We start from the raw sequence: 13,120 nt of genomic DNA on the forward strand, positions 1-13,120 counted from the left end.
ACAGGTTTTGCAGCCGTTTGAGCTAAGATTTTAAAATGATTCACATAATGAAAACCTATACTTTGTTTCAGGCGAGTTTCCCATTCAAATGCATGTAACAGTGAGAAACGCATTGTCTTGGCGAAATAAAGCGTTTTTGAACAACTTCATATAAATCGCTGTAACTTTTGATAGAAGACTCAGACAAACATGTTTATGGCTTTATCTTATAGAACTCAATATCCCCGTGCTGGGCAAACAGGTTTTGCAGCCGTTTGAGCTAAGATTTTAAAAGTATTCACATAATGAAAATCTATACTTTGTTTCAGGCGAGTTTCCCATTCAAATGCATGTAACAGTGAGAAACACACTGTCTTGGCGAAATAAAGCGTTTTTGAACAACTTCATATAAATCGCTGTAACTTTTGATAGAAGACTCAGACAAACATGTTTATGGCTTTATCTTATAGAACTCAATATCCCCGTGCTGGGCAAACAGGTTTTGTAGCCGTTTGAGCTAAGATTTTAAAATGATTCACATAATGAAAACCTATACTTTGTTTCAGGCGAGTTTCCCATTCAAATGCATGTAACAGTGAGAAACGCATTGTCTTGGCGAAATAAAGCGTTTTTGAACAACTTCATATAAATCGCTGTAACTTTTGATAGAAGACTCAGACAAACATGTTTATGGCTTTATCTTATAGAACTCAATATCCCCGTGCTGGGCAAACAGGTTTTGCAGCCGTTTGAGCTAAGATTTTAAAATTATTCACATAATGAAAACCTATACTTTGTTTCAGGCGAGTTTCCCATTCAAATGCATGTAACAGTGAGAAACGCATTGTCTTGGCGAAATAAAGCGTTTTTGAACAACTTCATATAAATCGCTGTAACTTTTGATAGAAGACTCAGACAAACATGTTTATGGCTTTATCTTATAGAACTCAATATCCCCGTGCTGGGCAAACAGGTTTTGCAGCCGTTTGAGCTAAGATTTTAAAAGTATTCACATAATGAAAATCTATACTTTGTTTCAGGCGAGTTTCCCATTCAAATGCATGTAACAGTGAGAAACACACTGTCTTGGCGAAAAAAAGCGTTTTTGAACAACTTCATATAAATCGCTGTAACTTTTGATAGAAGACTCAGACAAACATGTTTATGGCTTTATCTTATAGAACTCAATATCCCCGTGCTGGGCAAACAGGTTTTGCAGCCGTTTGAGCTAAGATTTTAAAATTATTCACATAATGAAAACCTATACTTTGTTTCAGGCGAGTTTCCCATTCAAATGCATGTAACAGTGAGAAACGCATTGTCTTGGCGAAATAAAGCGTTTTTGAACAACTTCATATAAATCGCTGTAACTTTTGATAGAAGACTCAGACAAACATGTTTATGGCTTTATCTTATAGAACTCAATATCCCCGTGCTGGGCAAACAGGTTTTGCAGCCGTTTGAGCTAAGATTTTAAAATGATTCACATAATGAAAACCTATACTTTGTTTCAGGCGAGTTTCCCATTCAAATGCACGTAACAGTGAGAAACGCATTGTCTTGGCGAAATAAAGCGTTTTTGAACAACTTCATATAAATCGCTGTAACTTTTGATAGAAGACTCAGACAAACATGTTTATGGCTTTATCTTATAGAACTCAATATCCCCGTGCTTGGTAAACAGGTTTTGCAGCCGTTTGAGCTAAGATTTTAAAATTATTCACATAATGAAAACCTATACTTTGTTTCAGGCGAGTTTCCCATTCAAATGCATGTAACAGTGAGAAACGCATTGTCTTGGCGAAATAAAGTTTTTTTGAACAACTTCATATAAATCGCTGTAACTTTTGATAGAAGACTCAGACAAACATGTTTATGGCTTTATCTTATAGAACTCAATATCCCCGTGCTTGGTAAACAGGTTTTGCAGCCGTTTGAGCTAAGATTTTAAAATTATTCACATAATGAAAACCTATACTTTGTTTCAGGCGAGTTTCCCATTCAAATGCATGTAACAGTGAGAAACGCATTGTCTTGGCGAAATAAAGCGTTTTTGAACAACTTCATATAAATCGCTGTAACTTTTGATAGAAGACTCAGACAAACATGTTTATGGCTTTATCTTATAGAACTCAATATCCCCGTGCTTGGTAAACAGGTTTTGCAGCCGTTTGAGCTAAGATTTTAAAATGATTCACATAATGAAAACCTATACTTTGTTTCAGGCGAGTTTCCCATTCAAATGCATGTAACAGTGAGAAACGCATTGTCTTGGCGAAATAAAGCGTTTTTGAACAACTTCATATAAATCGCTGTAACTTTTGATAGAAGACTCAGACAAACATGTTTATGGCTTTATCTTATAGAACTCAATATCCCCGTGCTGGGCAAACAGGTTTTGCAGCCGTTTGAGCTAAGATTTTAAAATGATTCACATAATGAAAACCTATACTTTGTTTCAGGCGAGTTTCCCATTCAAATGCATGTAACAGTGAGAAACGCATTGTCTTGGCGAAATAAAGCGTTTTTGAACAACTTCATATAAATCGCTGTAACTTTTGATAGAAGACTCAGACAAACATGTTTATGGCTTTATCTTATAGAACTCAATATCCCCGTGCTGGGCAAACAGGTTTTGCAGCCGTTTGAGCTAAGATTTTAAAATTATTCACATAATGAAAACCTATACTTTGTTTCAGGCGAGTTTCCCATTCAAATGCATGTAACAGTGAGAAACGCATTGTCTTGGCGAAATAAAGTTTTTTTGAACAACTTCATATAAATCGCTGTAACTTTTGATAGAAGACTCAGACAAACATGTTTATGGCTTTATCTTATAGAACTCAATATCCCCGTGCTTGGTAAACAGGTTTTGCAGCCGTTTGAGCTAAGATTTTAAAATGATTCACATAATGAAAACCTATACTTTGTTTCAGGCGAGTTTCCCATTCAAATGCATGTAACAGTGAGAAACGCATTGTCTTGGCGAAATAAAGCGTTTTTGAACAACTTCATATAAATCGCTGTAACTTTTGATAGAAGACTCAGACAAACATGTTTATGGCTTTATCTTATAGAACTCAATATCCCCGTGCTGGGCAAACAGGTTTTGCAGCCGTTTGAGCTAAGATTTTAAAATGATTCACATAATGAAAACCTATACTTTGTTTCAGGCGAGTTTCCCATTCAAATGCATGTAACAGTGAGAAACGCATTGTCTTGGCGAAATAAAGCGTTTTTGAACAACTTCATATAAATCGCTGTAACTTTTGATAGAAGACTCAGACAAACATGTTTATGGCTTTATCTTATAGAACTCAATATCCCCGTGCTGGGCAAACAGGTTTTGCAGCCGTTTGAGCTAAGATTTTAAAATGATTCACATAATGAAAACCTATACTTTGTTTCAGGCGAGTTTCCCATTCAAATGCATGTAACAGTGAGAAACGCATTGTCTTGGCGAAATAAAGCGTTTTTGAACAACTTCATATAAATCGCTGTAACTTTTGATAGAAGACTCAGACAAACATGTTTATGGCTTTATCTTATAGAACTCAATATCCCCGTGCTGGGCAAACAGGTTTTGCAGCCGTTTGAGCTAAGATTTTAAAATGATTCACATAATGAAAACCTATACTTTGTTTCAGGCGAGTTTCCCATTCAAATGCATGTAACAGTGAGAAACGCATTGTCTTGGCGAAATAAAGCGTTTTTGAACAACTTCATATAAATCGCTGTAACTTTTGATAGAAGACTCAGACAAACATGTTTATGGCTTTATCTTATAGAACTCAATATCCCCGTGCTGGGCAAACAGGTTTTGCAGCCGTTTGAGCTAAGATTTTAAAATTATTCACATAATGAAAACCTATACTTTGTCTCAGGCGAGTTTCCCATTCAAATGCATGTAACAGTGAGAAACGCATTGTCTTGGCGAAATAAAGTTTTTTTTGAACAACTTCATATAAATCGCTGTAACTTTTGATAGAAGACTCAGACAAACATGTTTATGGCTTTATCTTATAGAACTCAATATCCCCGTGCTGGGCAAACAGGTTTTGCAGCCGTTTGAGCTAAGATTTTAAAATGATTCACATAATGAAAACCTATACTTTGTTTCAGGCGAGTTTCCCATTCAAATGCATGTAACAGTGAGAAACGCATTGTCTTGGCGAAATAAAGCGTTTTTGAACAACTTCATATAAATCGCTGTAACTTTTGATAGAAGACTCAGACAAACATGTTTATGGCTTTATCTTATAGAACTCAATATCCCCGTGCTTGGTAAACAGGTTTTGCAGCCGTTTGAGCTAAGATTTTAAAATTATTCACATAATGAAAACCTATACTTTGTTTCAGGCGAGTTTCCCATTCAAATGCATGTAACAGTGAGAAACGCATTGTCTTGGCGAAATAAAGTTTTTTTGAACAACTTCATATAAATCGCTGTAACTTTTGATAGAAGACTCAGACAAACATGTTTATGGCTTTATCTTATAGAACTCAATATCCCCGTGCTTGGTAAACAGGTTTTGCAGCCGTTTGAGCTAAGATTTTAAAATGATTCACATAATGAAAACCTATACTTTGTTTCAGGCGAGTTTCCCATTCAAATGCATGTAACAGTGAGAAACGCATTGTCTTGGCGAAATAAAGCGTTTTTGAACAACTTCATATAAATCGCTGTAACTTTTGATAGAAGACTCAGACAAACATGTTTATGGCTTTATCTTATAGAACTCAATATCCCCGTGCTTGGTAAACAGGTTTTGCAGCCGTTTGAGCTAAGATTTTAAAATTATTCACATAATGAAAACCTATACTTTGTTTCAGGCGAGTTTCCCATTCAAATGCATGTAACAGTGAGAAACGCATTGTCTTGGCGAAATAAAGCGTTTTTCAACCACTTCATATAAATCGCTGTAACTTTTGATAGAAGACTCAGACAAACATGTTTATGGCTTTATCTTATAGAACTCAATATCCCCGTGCTGGGCAAACAGGTTTTGCAGCCGTTTGAGCTAAGATTTTAAAATTATTCACATAATGAAAACCTATACTTTGTTTCAGGCGAGTTTCCCATTCAAATGCATGTAACAGTGAGAAACGCATTGTCTTGGCGAAATAAAGCGTTTTTGAACAACTTCATATAAATCGCTGTAACTTTTGATAGAAGACTCAGACAAACATGTTTATGGCTTTATCTTATAGAACTCAATATCCCCGTGCTGGGCAAACAGGTTTTGTAGCCGTTTGAGCTAAGATTTTAAAATTATTCACATAATGAAAACCTATACTTTGTTTCAGGCGAGTTTCCCATTCAAATGCATGTAACAGTGAGAAACGCATTGTCTTGGCGAAATAAAGCGTTTTTGAACAACTTCATATAAATCGCTGTAACTTTTGATAGAAGACTCAGACAAACATGTTTATGGCTTTATCTTATAGAACTCAATATCCCCGTGCTGGGCAAACAGGTTTTGCAGCCGTTTGAGCTAAGATTTTAAAATGATTCACATAATGAAAACCTATACTTTGTTTCAGGCGAGTTTCCCATTCAAATGCATGTAACAGTGAGAAACGCATTGTCTTGGCGAAATAAAGCGTTTTTGAACAACTTCATATAAATCGCTGTAACTTTTGATAGAAGACTCAGACAAACATGTTTATGGCTTTATCTTATAGAACTCAATATCCCCGTGCTGGGCAAACAGGTTTTGCAGCCGTTTGAGCTAAGATTTTAAAAGTATTCACATAATGAAAATCTATACTTTGTTTCAGGCGAGTTTCCCATTCAAATGCATGTAACAGTGAGAAACACACTGTCTTGGCGAAATAAAGCGTTTTTGAACAACTTCATATAAATCGCTGTAACTTTTGATAGAAGACTCAGACAAACATGTTTATGGCTTTATCTTATAGAACTCAATATCCCCGTGCTGGGCAAACAGGTTTTGTAGCCGTTTGAGCTAAGATTTTAAAATGATTCACATAATGAAAACCTATACTTTGTTTCAGGCGAGTTTCCCATTCAAATGCATGTAACAGTGAGAAACGCATTGTCTTGGCGAAATAAAGCGTTTTTGAACAACTTCATATAAATCGCTGTAACTTTTGATAGAAGACTCAGACAAACATGTTTATGGCTTTATCTTATAGAACTCAATATCCCCGTGCTGGGCAAACAGGTTTTGCAGCCGTTTGAGCTAAGATTTTAAAATTATTCACATAATGAAAACCTATACTTTGTTTCAGGCGAGTTTCCCATTCAAATGCATGTAACAGTGAGAAACGCATTGTCTTGGCGAAATAAAGCGTTTTTGAACAACTTCATATAAATCGCTGTAACTTTTGATAGAAGACTCAGACAAACATGTTTATGGCTTTATCTTATAGAACTCAATATCCCCGTGCTGGGCAAACAGGTTTTGCAGCCGTTTGAGCTAAGATTTTAAAAGTATTCACATAATGAAAATCTATACTTTGTTTCAGGCGAGTTTCCCATTCAAATGCATGTAACAGTGAGAAACACACTGTCTTGGCGAAAAAAAGCGTTTTTGAACAACTTCATATAAATCGCTGTAACTTTTGATAGAAGACTCAGACAAACATGTTTATGGCTTTATCTTATAGAACTCAATATCCCCGTGCTGGGCAAACAGGTTTTGCAGCCGTTTGAGCTAAGATTTTAAAATTATTCACATAATGAAAACCTATACTTTGTTTCAGGCGAGTTTCCCATTCAAATGCATGTAACAGTGAGAAACGCATTGTCTTGGCGAAATAAAGCGTTTTTGAACAACTTCATATAAATCGCTGTAACTTTTGATAGAAGACTCAGACAAACATGTTTATGGCTTTATCTTATAGAACTCAATATCCCCGTGCTGGGCAAACAGGTTTTGCAGCCGTTTGAGCTAAGATTTTAAAATGATTCACATAATGAAAACCTATACTTTGTTTCAGGCGAGTTTCCCATTCAAATGCACGTAACAGTGAGAAACGCATTGTCTTGGCGAAATAAAGCGTTTTTGAACAACTTCATATAAATCGCTGTAACTTTTGATAGAAGACTCAGACAAACATGTTTATGGCTTTATCTTATAGAACTCAATATCCCCGTGCTTGGTAAACAGGTTTTGCAGCCGTTTGAGCTAAGATTTTAAAATTATTCACATAATGAAAACCTATACTTTGTTTCAGGCGAGTTTCCCATTCAAATGCATGTAACAGTGAGAAACGCATTGTCTTGGCGAAATAAAGTTTTTTTGAACAACTTCATATAAATCGCTGTAACTTTTGATAGAAGACTCAGACAAACATGTTTATGGCTTTATCTTATAGAACTCAATATCCCCGTGCTTGGTAAACAGGTTTTGCAGCCGTTTGAGCTAAGATTTTAAAATTATTCACATAATGAAAACCTATACTTTGTTTCAGGCGAGTTTCCCATTCAAATGCATGTAACAGTGAGAAACGCATTGTCTTGGCGAAATAAAGCGTTTTTGAACAACTTCATATAAATCGCTGTAACTTTTGATAGAAGACTCAGACAAACATGTTTATGGCTTTATCTTATAGAACTCAATATCCCCGTGCTTGGTAAACAGGTTTTGCAGCCGTTTGAGCTAAGATTTTAAAATGATTCACATAATGAAAACCTATACTTTGTTTCAGGCGAGTTTCCCATTCAAATGCATGTAACAGTGAGAAACGCATTGTCTTGGCGAAATAAAGCGTTTTTGAACAACTTCATATAAATCGCTGTAACTTTTGATAGAAGACTCAGACAAACATGTTTATGGCTTTATCTTATAGAACTCAATATCCCCGTGCTGGGCAAACAGGTTTTGCAGCCGTTTGAGCTAAGATTTTAAAATGATTCACATAATGAAAACCTATACTTTGTTTCAGGCGAGTTTCCCATTCAAATGCATGTAACAGTGAGAAACGCATTGTCTTGGCGAAATAAAGCGTTTTTGAACAACTTCATATAAATCGCTGTAACTTTTGATAGAAGACTCAGACAAACATGTTTATGGCTTTATCTTATAGAACTCAATATCCCCGTGCTGGGCAAACAGGTTTTGCAGCCGTTTGAGCTAAGATTTTAAAATGATTCACATAATGAAAACCTATACTTTGTTTCAGGCGAGTTTCCCATTCAAATGCATGTAACAGTGAGAAACGCATTGTCTTGGCGAAATAAAGCGTTTTTGAACAACTTCATATAAATCGCTGTAACTTTTGATAGAAGACTCAGACAAACATGTTTATGGCTTTATCTTATAGAACTCAATATCCCCGTGCTGGGCAAACAGGTTTTGCAGCCGTTTGAGCTAAGATTTTAAAAGTATTCACATAATGAAAATCTATACTTTGTTTCAGGCGAGTTTCCCATTCAAATGCATGTAACAGTGAGAAACACACTGTCTTGGCGAAATAAAGCGTTTTTGAACAACTTCATATAAATCGCTGTAACTTTTGATAGAAGACTCAGACAAACATGTTTATGGCTTTATCTTATAGAACTCAATATCCCCGTGCTGGGCAAACAGGTTTTGCAGCCGTTTGAGCTAAGATTTTAAAATGATTCACATAATGAAAACCTATACTTTGTTTCAGGCGAGTTTCCCATTCAAATGCATGTAACAGTGAGAAACGCATTGTCTTGGCGAAATAAAGCGTTTTTGAACAACTTCATATAAATCGCTGTAACTTTTGATAGAAGACTCAGACAAACATGTTTATGGCTTTATCTTATAGAACTCAATATCCCCGTGCTGGGCAAACAGGTTTTGCAGCCGTTTGAGCTAAGATTTTAAAATGATTCACATAATGAAAACCTATACTTTGTTTCAGGCGAGTTTCCCATTCAAATGCATGTAACAGTGAGAAACGCATTGTCTTGGCGAAATAAAGCGTTTTTGAACAACTTCATATAAATCGCTGTAACTTTTGATAGAAGACTCAGACAAACATGTTTATGGCTTTATCTTATAGAACTCAATATCCCCGTGCTTGGTAAACAGGTTTTGCAGCCGTTTGAGCTAAGATTTTAAAATTATTCACATAATGAAAACCTATACTTTGTTTCAGGCGAGTTTCCCATTCAAATGCATGTAACAGTGAGAAACGCATTGTCTTGGCGAAATAAAGTTTTTTTGAACAACTTCATATAAATCGCTGTAACTTTTGATAGAAGACTCAGACAAACATGTTTATGGCTTTATCTTATAGAACTCAATATCCCCGTGCTTGGTAAACAGGTTTTGCAGCCGTTTGAGCTAAGATTTTAAAATTATTCACATAATGAAAACCTATACTTTGTTTCAGGCGAGTTTCCCATTCAAATGCATGTAACAGTGAGAAACGCATTGTCTTGGCGAAATAAAGCGTTTTTGAACAACTTCATATAAATCGCTGTAACTTTTGATAGAAGACTCAGACAAACATGTTTATGGCTTTATCTTATAGAACTCAATATCCCCGTGCTGGGCAAACAGGTTTTGCAGCCGTTTGAGCTAAGATTTTAAAATTATTCACATAATGAAAACCTATACTTTGTTTCAGGCGAGTTTCCCATTCAAATGCATGTAACAGTGAGAAACGCATTGTCTTGGCGAAATAAAGCGTTTTTGAACAACTTCATATAAATCGCTGTAACTTTTGATAGAAGACTCAGACAAACATGTTTATGGCTTTATCTTATAGAACTCAATATCCCCGTGCTGGGCAAACAGGTTTTGCAGCCGTTTGAGCTAAGATTTTAAAATGATTCACATAATGAAAACCTATACTTTGTTTCAGGCGAGTTTCCCATTCAAATGCATGTAACAGTGAGAAACGCATTGTCTTGGCAAAATAAAGCGTTTTTGAACAACTTCATATAAATCGCTGTAACTTTTGATAGAAGACTCAGACAAACATGTTTATGGCTTTATCTTATAGAACTCAATATCCCCGTGCTTGGTAAACAGGTTTTGCAGCCGTTTGAGCTAAGATTTTAAAATTATTCACATAATGAAAACCTATACTTTGTTTCAGGCGAGTTTCCCATTCAAATGCATGTAACAGTGAGAAACGCATTGTCTTGGCGAAATAAAGTTTTTTTGAACAACTTCATATAAATCGCTGTAACTTTTGATAGAAGACTCAGACAAACATGTTTATGGCTTTATCTTATAGAACTCAATATCCCCGTGCTTGGTAAACAGGTTTTGCAGCCGTTTGAGCTAAGATTTTAAAATTATTCACATAATGAAAACCTATACTTTGTTTCAGGCGAGTTTCCCATTCAAATGCATGTAACAGTGAGAAACGCATTGTCTTGGCGAAATAAAGCGTTTTTGAACAACTTCATATAAATAGCGGTAACTTTTGATAGAAGACTCAGACAAACATGTTTATGGCTTTATCTTATAGAACTCAATATCCCCGTGCTTGGTAAACAGGTTTTGCAGCCGTTTGAGCTAAGATTTTAAAATTATTCACATAATGAAAACCTATACTTTGTTTCAGGCGAGTTTCCCATTCAAATGCATGTAACAGTGAGAAACGCATTGTCTTGGCGAAATAAAGCGTTTTTGAACAACTTCATATAAATCGCTGTAACTTTTGATAGAAGACTCAGACAAACATGTTTATGGCTTTATCTTATAGAACTCAATATCCCCGTGCTGGGCAAACAGGTTTTGCAGCCGTTTGAGCTAAGATTTTAAAATGATTCACATAATGAAAACCTATACTTTGTTTCAGGCGAGTTTCCCATTCAAATGCATGTAACAGTGAGAAACGCATTGTCTTGGCGAAATAAAGCGTTTTTGAACAACTTCATATAAATCGCTGTAACTTTTGATAGAAGACTCAGACAAACATGTTTATGGCTTTATCTTATAGAACTCAATATCCCCGTGCTGGGCAAACAGGTTTTGTAGCCGTTTGAGCTAAGATTTTAAAATTATTCACATAATGAAAACCTATACTTTGTTTCAGGCGAGTTTCCCATTCAAATGCATGTAACAGTGAGAAACGCATTGTCTTGGCGAAATAAAGTTTTTTTGAACAACTTCATATAAATCGCTGTAACTTTTGATAGAAGACTCAGACAAACATGTTTATGGCTTTATCTTATAGAACTCAATATCCCCGTGCTTGGTAAACAGGTTTTGCAGCCGTTTGAGCTAAGATTTTAAAATTATTCACATAATGAAAACCTATACTTTGTTTCAGGCGAGTTTCCCATTCAAATGCATGTAACAGTGAGAAACGCATTGTCTTGGCGAAATAAAGCGTTTTTGAACAACTTCATATAAATCGCTGTAACTTTTGATAGAAGACTCAGACAAACATGTTTATGGCTTTATCTTATAGAACTCAATATCCCCGTGCTGGGCAAACAGGTTTTGCAGCCGTTTGAGCTAAGATTTTAAAATGATTCACATAATGAAAACCTATACTTTGTTTCAGGCGAGTTTCCCATTCAAATGCATGTAACAGTGAGAAACGCATTGTCTTGGCGAAATAAAGCGTTTTTGAACAACTTCATATAAATCGCTGTAACTTTTGATAGAAGACTCAGACAAACATGTTTATGGCTTTATCTTATAGAACTCAATATCCCCGTGCTGGGCAAACAGGTTTTGTAGCCGTTTGAGCTAAGATTTTAAAATTATTCACATAATGAAAACCTATACTTTGTTTCAGGCGAGTTTCCCATTCAAATGCATGTAACAGTGAGAAACGCATTGTCTTGGCGAAATAAAGCGTTTTTGAACAACTTCATATAAATCGCTGTAACTTTTGATAGAAGACTCAGACAAACATGTTTATGGCTTTATCTTATAGAACTCAATATCCCCGTGCTGGGCAAACAGGTTTTGCAGCCGTTTGAGCTAAGATTTTAAAATGATTCACATAATGAAAACCTATACTTTGTTTCAGGCGAGTTTCCCATTCAAATGCATGTAACAGTGAGAAACGCATTGTCTTGGCAAAATAAAGCGTTTTTGAACAACTTCATATAAATCGCTGTAACTTTTGATAGAAGACTCAGACAAACATGTTTATGGCTTTATCTTATAGAACTCAATATCCCCGTGCTTGGTAAACAGGTTTTGCAGCCGTTTGAGCTAAGATTTTAAAATTATTCACATAATGAAAACCTATACTTTGTTTCAGGCGAGTTTCCCATTCAAATGCATGTAACAGTGAGAAACGCATTGTCTTGGCGAAATAAAGTTTTTTTGAACAACTTCATATAAATCGCTGTAACTTTTGATAGAAGACTCAGACAAACATGTTTATGGCTTTATCTTATAGAACTCAATATCCCCGTGCTTGGTAAACAGGTTTTGCAGCCGTTTGAGCTAAGATTTTAAAATTATTCACATAATGAAAACCTATACTTTGTTTCAGGCGAGTTTCCCATTCAAATGCATGTAACAGTGAGAAACGCATTGTCTTGGCGAAATAAAGCGTTTTTGAACAACTTCATATAAATCGCTGTAACTTTTGATAGAAGACTCAGACAAACATGTTTATGGCTTTATCTTATAGAACTCAATATCCCCGTGCTTGGTAAACAGGTTTTGCAGCCGTTTGAGCTAAGATTTTAAAATTATTCACATAATGAAAACCTATACTTTGTTTCAGGCGAGTTTCCCATTCAAATGCATGTAACAGTGAGAAACGCATTGTCTTGGCGAAATAAAGCGTTTTTGAACAACTTCATATAAATCGCTGTAACTTTTGATAGAAGACTCAGACAAACATGTTTATGGCTTTATCTTATAGAACTCAATATCCCCGTGCTGGGCAAACAGGTTTTGCAGCCGTTTGAGCTAAGATTTTAAAATGATTCACATAATGAAAACCTATACTTTGTTTCAGGCGAGTTTCCCATTCAAATGCATGTAACAGTGAGAAACGCATTGTCTTGGCGAAATAAAGCGTTTTTGAACAACTTCATATAAATCGCTGTAACTTTTGATAGAAGACTCAGACAAACATGTTTATGGCTTTATCTTATAGAACTCAATATCCCCGTGCTGGGCAAACAGGTTTTGTAGCCGTTTGAGCTAAGATTTTAAAATTATTCACATAATGAAAACCTATACTTTGTTTCAGGCGAGTTTCCCAT

Source organism: Aulonocara sp. 'chitande type north' Nkhata Bay, linkage group LG7 (assembly GCF_057382095.1).
Source record: "Aulonocara sp. 'chitande type north' Nkhata Bay isolate Kocher_YH1m ecotype deep benthic linkage group LG7, A_spYH_male_GT1.1, whole genome shotgun sequence".
Classification (NCBI taxonomy): Eukaryota; Metazoa; Chordata; class Actinopteri; order Cichliformes; family Cichlidae; genus Aulonocara; species Aulonocara sp. 'chitande type north' Nkhata Bay.